Below are 9,051 nucleotides of genomic sequence, written 5' to 3'. Positions count from 1 at the left end.
CGCCGCCGCCCGCCCTCCCACCTCGCCGCCGCTGCCGCCGCGCTGCTCGCCTTCTTGCGTCGGCCGGCGGCGTGAGCAGCTTCTTCCAGCCCTTGATCAGCTGACTTGGCCAGTGTGATGATCTGCTCATCCTACTGTTGCGACATGCCACGAGTTGCACCGGCATGCGGGCGACGCGCTCGAGCGCGCTCTTGTTGAGCACCTGCCTGCAGCGTGATGGGCAGCGACTGCAGTTTCTCACGAGTCCATGGCGTCATCAAGTTCTCTGTGGAGATCATCTTGTCCAACTTCTTCATCACCTTAAGAACGTCCTCCTCTGTTGACATGGTGATGTATATTTTGTCTGAAAATGGGAGAACACATGAGGACTTGCAGGACAGCAGCAAGCCTTATATGTATGCCATAAATACAATCTACCAATTGGAAAAGGCTGATCAAAGCCCATTCACTGACATCATGAGCCTGCTATGGGGCAAGTTCTTAAGGTTATGTTGAAGACCAAAAGACAACAGTTTTGATTGACATACTAAATAATCTGAACAGATTGTTACCTTCACAAAACACAGGAGGGCCAAACACACCTTCTGTGAATGGAATACAAGACAACCAACATGCCTCCTTTTCCTTGTCAGCCTCATACTTTGTTTTTACCATGCCACTTTGTACAGTCAGCTGAAAAAGTTGTGTTGATCTGGTAGCATTTCATATTCAAATAGATGACCAAATTAGCTCTTCTGTGGTGCAGCCTAAGGGTGCTGATGGAATTCATTAGTGTAGATATGGAGCATATAACATGACAAGGAATGTGATAAAAACCTAAAATTAGTAAAGATCTTATCATTTTAACCAAAGAAAAATGTTATAATTTAATGTATCATTGTGTTTAGTTCAAATTCAGGTCCCTAATATATTTGTGTTTAGTGTGTGGTGTTTGGGCAACTAGTTTCAGACTGTGTGCTTTGATATTTCAAGAAGGCTCTCAATTCAGTGGATGTAGCAGCACAACTCAGGTCCTGAATGCTCACTGAGAACAATCAGAAACAACCATCTTTTTGATGAAACAAAAAACAATGCAATCTTTAGCCAGTCAATGCAAAAAATGAGTTTTCTTGAAGATGGAAGAAACAGAAGTTTTGAGACCTTTAAACAGGCTCAAATTGATGAAATTCATTGCAGTTAACATCATCTGGCCACATCTCGTCCTCAAATTTAAAGCTGAATTTGTGCATGACATAACAAACACCTAATTCATGGAATGCCCATAACTGCAACTTAAGTGTAATTCATATGTTATGTATGGCTCATATAGTATCATTGAATCATTGAAAAAAGTATCTGGAATATGTGATATTTAACTGTTGAAAACATCAGCATTTTTTTCTGTTAAGTTTTGCACCATATTAGCTTGTAGTTTTCATATTTCCAAAGAATAACTTTCAATGCATAAAGCTAGCAAATCACAAGTGGAAAATATTATGGTGTTTTTTGTACTTCTGGCATGCCACTTTCAACTTTGCATAGGAGTCTGTTACATCTGCATGTCCCACTTATTGCTGAAACAATGTGTAGAAAAGTGGTGAAATGGTAACACATCATACTTGGAAGATGATAGCTTAAAGAAGCTTAGATGCAGAGACATGTCATAACTCTTCTCTTTGCAGCTTGTGCATACTGCACTTTCATTGTCATATACCTCTGTGCCTGCGAAGGGTGTCAAAGCTGTGCCTATCCAGTGACTTGTCAAACTGCATTCTTAAATTGTATATTTACAAAACCCTTGGTGATAGTGGTGCCTAATTGATCAAGAAAACAGTCTCTGCTTATAATAACTTACACAGTACAATCCAGAAAGACCCCAAAACACCCACAACTATTTGTTTCCCAAATGACATAAACTGCCTGGCCACAAGTGTGTGTGCTGAGTAGGACATCATGAGGTCAATGTGGCCCACAAACTGATAATACCCGAAAAAGGTTGCCAGCGGAACTGCCATCGCGTGGATGAGTGCAAATGCATATAACCTTCTTCTCAAAACCCGACAAGACATTACGCCATGGCGAAAACTCGGCGTGAATTATGACCCTAATGGTACGTAACGGCTAGTTCCGTAATCAAAACACCTTTATTAGTTTTACGTGTTTGGGGGAATCTTGCCAGAATAAATATATCAAAATGAGTGATGGAGACAAAAACAAAACACAGTTCAAAACAGTTGAAAGCACAAATATCATTCTAGACAAGTTTACCTTAGCCTACACGTTTGAAATCTGGCAGGACGCCCCCAACCACACCTCCCCTTCGGCCTTTCCCTCAGAATGCGAAGCAAAATGGGCGACAATCGAAACATAGTCTGCGCCACATTTGACTACCATCAACCATTTGTCAAAGCTATTAAACCATTATTTAATTCCGTTTTTTCCACTTAAAGCCTTGTTATGGGCTAATACAGCCAATGCAAAATATTTCTGATCCCTCTTACCAGCGACCTATCGTACCACATTTATGTATATACATGATAATATTTAACAAGACACATTTCATGACTTCTGGATCGGGTACTTCTGCTGAAGTGCGGCAGTAGTAGCGCAGTGTACACATCGATGTGTTGTGAGTCATTACATGCATTTGTTCAGTGCAAGTTTTGATTATTTTCCTGAAGTGTAACGTACGTTGTTAACCCATGGGATGTTCGTATAAGCTGTAGGACATCCTTCACGTTAAAGCCCCCAATAATTGTGATATTATGGTGCCTGGCATAACAATCAAAGCCTTGGGATATAGGCGTGGTGAGGGGACGGCCAAATAGTGATTGTAGCGAGTAACTAGGTAGGTATTAGGTGGGTGTCGTCTTCAGCAACGGTAAGTGGTGTAAACCAGGACATCTACAGTAGTGCCCACCCATGAATGTGCGCCATGCCCATTTACCAAAATGGGATTGGATCTGCTAGGATTCGTTTTTTCAAGTTGAGATATGGGTATAGGTCGTTATACTGTCCTGACAACTCAGGTATCTTTTCTCAAGAGTTTCCCAGGCTTCTCCAGACATTACGCGAAGTTCTTTTTTAGTGTGGTTTCATTGAGATTGAGCTGCAGCTGCGAGTATTTTCGTTATTGCAAGATCTTAGCCTATGTAATGAAAAAACAAGTTGCCATAAAGTGCCCATATTTCCAGTATTCAGGATTAGAAGAGTCAAAATCAGTTTTGAAGCATGAACATAGCATGTTGAAAGTATTGGCGTCCAAAGTGAAATGCAACGAGAGGTGTTAGCTACCTGATATATCACGCGTGATACATTGATATTTCTTGTTCATGTTCTGCCCTGAGGTACAAAGGCCCGGGCGCCATTTTTTTCGGGCACGGCGTTGTTTATGTCGTTCAGCGTGCATCTTGTGATGTTTATTGAAAAGTGAGGAAATTTTCGGTCGAACTGGTTCCAACTTTATTTTTCTAATCTTGTAATTTCATGCATATCTTTACTTTGCTGAAACCTAAAAATGCTTCTCAACATTACGTTTGATGGCGCGTAGGTCTTTTCCCCTCTGGACGGCGGTTGCACACCGAGGTCATTTTTTAAAATACAGTTGTATATCAACCACATTTCCCTCACAGTTTTTTGTTCGGATTGTTCGTAGCAATCAGAAAATTAAGAAAACGCAACATCTTTTGGATGTTTTTTGGTAACACATTTGTATTGCGTCCAATCCGTTAGTTCAGTGTTTCTTCAATACAAAATGTCATAGGAATGGAATGATCTTTTTAACATCCTCATGTGCATACAAGGTTATGCAGTATGAACATCAAAGGACTGATGAGCCGGGTTAGTTGACGAACCACATCCGCACCACATGGGTTATCTTAGCCACTCGGTCACTTTTATGAGAAACTTCATAATTACAGTGCCTTTTAACGAACGGATTTGAAAACTTCTCGGCCTATCACCTTCGTCTTGTGTGTCTTTAAGCATGTAAATTATCGGGCAGTTAGTTCTCCGGCTGTCCATATGCGGCAGATATTCCTAAAATGGGCATCTTATTTTGGGCTTCAACCCCGTCCCTGCCGCGGCCTCGAAAATCTGTATGGTACATTGGCGTAACGGAGCGGGTAAGCCGTTTTATGACGTGAAGCCGCAACTGCGGTATAATAGCAAAAATCGCCGTGGCGAAGCCGAGGCCTGCAAATAAAGTCTCCATGAAGCCGAAGCCGCCGCCATAATTCAAGATACTGTTCGAAGCCCCAGCCAGCAGCAGCAGCAAATCTTTTGAAACCTCTTCTAAGGCCGCAGTATATTCTCCAATCGCTTTGAGCTCGGATTCGGCATTGAGCTCCATCACATCAGTGCCCTCGACTGTGGCACCCTCTCCATTTACGGTATACTTTATACCTACTTTTCAGTTATGGCACCCTCTTTTCATATGATGATATATGATATACACATAATGACTTATTCTGTGTAATTTTCATTGACTGGCTGGGGTTTTGGCTTCGGAGAATTATTTAATTTTGACTTCAGCTTTATATGACTGCCGATTTGATTGTGCACACCATTTTCTAAGAGGCCCTCAGATGTTATAATGACGTTGAAACTCGCAAAGCACAAAGCGTACATGTTTTTGTGAGACGATTACGGGGCATGTTTCATTTTCTTCCACTCTTGTTGTCCTTACCTGGTGTTAAATCTCAATTTGCTCAGATATCATACCAGTAGAATTTTCTGAAGTTTCCTGCTTCCCATGCATGGCATGTGCTTGAAAACTTGCGCAAATAGTGTCTTTAGCTGTCTAGGAGATTGTCCCTTGGCTTTGGGAATATACTATGAATCGTTTTGAAGGGAGTGTTCCACATTTATGTGGGGTTTTGAACTGAAAAAGCCTCTCGGAGACCTGTCGCTGATGTTCACAATCCTGCCCTTCTTAAGGCCTAAGCCCGTCTAGTTTCTGGGCTAAACGCCCGCGAAAATGGGAAAAGTATATCGGGTGGAGGGAAGCATTTCAGTCACCTTGGCATTCATGACGTCTAAACAACGTCATCCATATCCTGCTATTCCATGAGTCGTGCGGTGATCAAGGCCAACAAAAATGCAGTTGTCGAGGCGTTCATAGCTGGCGTTTGTGAGCGCGATCCGCAGATATAACGGCCGTCAATTGGCTCTTAATCAATGCTGCGTAAGGTACGATAGCGAAACCAAGCTATGACGCATTGAGGCCGTATTTACTGAACAGACATCTGTGCTGTCTGGGGCAGTCCTTTCCAGTTAAAAAGTATACCAATAGTTTTGAGTGCGCCTGTTCCATTATATCTGATGCTTGCTTCATTATCTTCAGATGTGGAGCATTCGCTTTAAAGGGAATGTTCCACATGTGAAAATACTGAAGATGTAATAAAATCAAATCTTAAGATCCAGTGGATGTGATGAAGTCAGCTCATCTTCTGTATTACTAAAGGAACAATGTGTGTGTGTGTGTGTGTGTGTGTGTGTGTGTGTGGTGTGTGTGTGTGTGTGTGTGTGTGTGTGTGTGTGTGTGTGTGTGTGTGTGTGTGTGTGTGTGTGTGTGTGTGTGTGTGTGTGTGTGTGTGTGTGTGTGTGTGTGTGTGTGTGTGTGTGCGTGCGTGCGTGCGTGCGTGCGTGCGTGCGTGCGTGCGTGCGTGCGTGTGTCTGTGTGTGTGTCTGTGTGTGTGTGTGTGTGCGTGCGTGCGTGCGTGTGCGTGCGTGCGTGCGTGCGTGCGTGCGTGTGCGCGCGCGCGCCATTTCACTGGGATCACCTTCAGGCTGATCCCAGTGAAAACGGTTGCTAAACGGTTGGGAATTTTTTCCATGAAATTTTCCCACGACCAAGGTCTGTTGGTAGCGCGTGACAGAGTCGCGTCAAAATTTCACATTTCGCAAAAATGAGCGCGTGCCGAGCGAAAAAAGAGCGCAAAAATCCCATAGGATTAAAACGGGCGACGCCAATTTCAAGATGGCCGGCCGACGGCCCGATACGTTTTGCTTCCCGGAGCCGCATCTCGACAACCAAGGGTCGCAGCGACACGAAACTTGCACAGTGCATGTAATGAGGCATGTAATGTACTGTAAAAAGAGCATGTAATGAGGCATGACGCTTGGGTGTTTTTTTTGCGCCACTTTAGACGTGGTACGTGTGCACGTGTTGACAAGATGAAACCGGTTGTTTTTTATGATTTTTTACGTTTACTGGTACATCTCGGCAAGCAAAGCACCTAGAGGCCTAAATGTTGTTTCCCAATGTTTACAATTGAGGCGGTTTTACTTTTAGTTGCATCGGGAGTTTGTGCAACTTACCGTTGCGCTGCAAATTGCAAAACACTTTGCAATGGGCCGAGTTTTAAAACCGGTGCCGAATACAAGCCGCTACCGTCAAATTTATGTGTGATTTGGCGTTGAAAGCTACACCAGCGTGTCGGCCGGTTCGTCCTGTCTCTTATGCACCCTGATGTTGATCACATTTTTAAGAAATGCCGCTCGCAAATGAGCCCAGACTATGGGTTTCCATGACGGCTTTTTCGTGTGACAAGATTTACGGTACGTCATCGCTGCCTTTATCAATGAAATGAAAGTGAAGTCGCGGCGAAAAAGCCGTCATGCAACCCCATAGTCTAGGCTCGTTTGCCAGCGACAGTTTTTGAAACGTGATCAACATAAGGGTGCATAAAAGACGGGACGATTGTGAACAGCACCGAATTGTGAAGAACACCGAGAGGTCTTCAAGAGGCTATTTGAGTTCAGAACCTCATATAAATGTGGAACACTCTTCAAACCGGTTCATTGTATATTCCTAAAGCCAAAGAGCAGCCTTCTAGGCAGGTAAAAACACTGTTTTGGCAAGCTTTAGGGCACATGCTACGCATGGGAAGCAGGATAGTTCAGAAAATTTTACTTGTATGAGATCTGAGCAAATTGTGATTTAACACTAGAGGAGGACAACAAGAGCGGAAGAAAATGAAAACTGTCACGTAATCGTTTCACAAATACATGCACGCTTTGTGCTTTGCGAGTTTCAACGTCATTATAACACCTGAGGGCCTCTTAGAAAATGGCGTGCACGATCAAATCGGCAGTCATATGAAGCTGAAGTCAAAATAAAAAATATCCGAAGCCAGAACCACAGCCAGCCGATGAAAATTACACAGCATAAGTCATTATGTGTATATCATATATCATCATATAAAAAGAGGGTGCCATAAAAGAAAAGTAGATATAAAGTATATCGTAAATGAAGAGGGTGCCATAGTCGAAGGCATTGATGTGATGGAGCTCAATGCCGAATCCGAGCTCAAAGCGATTGGAGAATACACTGCGGCCTTAGAAGAGGTTTCAAAAGACCTGCTGCTGCTGCTGGCTGGGGCTTCGAACAGCATCTTGAATTATGGCCTCGGCCTCAGTTTCATGGAGACTTAATTTGCAGGCCTCGGCTTTGCCATGGCGATTTTTGCTATTATGCCGCAGTTGCGGCTTACTTCATAAAACGGCTTACGCGCTCCGTCACGCCAGTATACGATACAGATTTTCGAGGCCGCGGCAGGAACGGGATTGAAGCCCAAAATAAGATGCCCATTTTAGGAATATTTGCCGCATATGGACAGCCGGAAAACTAACTGCCCGAGAAGTTACATGCTTTAAGACACAAGACGAAGGTGATAGGCCGAGAAGTTTTCAAATCCGTTCGTTAAAAGGCGCCGTGATGATCACGTCTGCCAAGTTACTGCCCCGACTCTCGGCGTACACCCTAGGCGTTAAGGGCTAAAATGACCGTTCACGCGGCGGGCTGTCGGCTTTGTTCATATTCCCGGCCTTTATATCAACACGCGCGCGCTCGGGTGGCCGGCTAGATACCCTTCGCTCGGGATGGGGGGTCAGTTCGACCCCCCGGAGATCTCAGGAACCAAGAAAGCTAGAGGCACTAAATTTACAGGGTGTGTTGACTTGTACGTGAACTCACTTAGGTTTAAGTTTCAGGGTCCTACGTCATGACCTTCGGGTCAAAGAAGTCAAACAAGGTCAAGTTATAAGTTATTCTCCAAAGTGTCCCAGAGCCTAGATAACCGTTTCTAAGTAAAAGGTCACGTGTTCATTTAAGGTCATTCACCTTGTTTGACCTTTTGAAGGACAAGGTGACCAAAATCGTACAAGATTGCTTTGAGTTTTGCATTTGACTAATTGACAAAGATGACAGTATGCTCCTAAAACAAAATGTTGACCTGGGCCATTCAAGGTCAGTGACCTATTGCGACCTGTAGGAGGTCCATGGACGATGTATAATGCGGTTCCTGCTATCAATAAATTCGAAATGAGCACCAGAAACTATCCCGTACAGGAAGCCCTAGAGTAACAAAACAGGTTTGTTTTGACCTTAGTGTGACCTTCATACGTAGCCTTAGGTCAATGCAATTTGCTCATTCAACTGTCTTGCTGCCTAAGAAAGCATCTCACAGATGTATGGCTTCGTCTAACACTCCGTTGTTGTATCAGACTGAAGGATTCCGTAGAAATTACCTTCGCTGAAAACATGGCCTTACTTTGACCTGCTCTAGGTCAGTGACCTTATAAGGTAAATCCAATTTTTTATTCCAAACGATCCGCTATTTAATTGTCTACAGCTGTGCGAAATTTGGCGCGGCTGCTCTGCGTCGTACGGAAACCATTCTTGAAAAACCTTTGGAGGTCAAGTTGACCCCATCCGAGCGCGTGTTAAAGAACGAGCATTCTGGCGTGCCCTCAGTCTGTTCGACTGTTTGACGGAGGGAAGGGTGGTCCGTGAACGCGGTCTCGTCTCAGACATGGTGGTTGACGGCGCGCTGTGAGCAACGCTCGTCGTGCGCGTACAGGCGTAAATTTTGTTTGCCAACATTCACAATTGACGTGGGTACACTTTTAGTCGCATCGCAAGTTTGTGGAATGTACCGTTGCGCTGCAAATTGCAGGGCAAATTGCCAGATGCCGGTGCCTAGTATACTAGCTGCCACCGTCAAAACTATGTGTGACACCCAGGACACGGAGCCTCTGGGGATTGGCATGCATTGATAACAAATGGAA

The sequence above is a fragment of the Pollicipes pollicipes genome, unplaced genomic scaffold, assembly GCF_011947565.3.
Source record: "Pollicipes pollicipes isolate AB1234 unplaced genomic scaffold, Ppol_2.1 Scaffold_2555;HRSCAF=2994_pilon_pilon_pilon, whole genome shotgun sequence".
In the NCBI taxonomy this organism is placed as follows: Eukaryota; Metazoa; Arthropoda; class Thecostraca; order Pollicipedomorpha; family Pollicipedidae; genus Pollicipes; species Pollicipes pollicipes.
Note: the sequence above shows the minus strand (reverse complement) of the source record.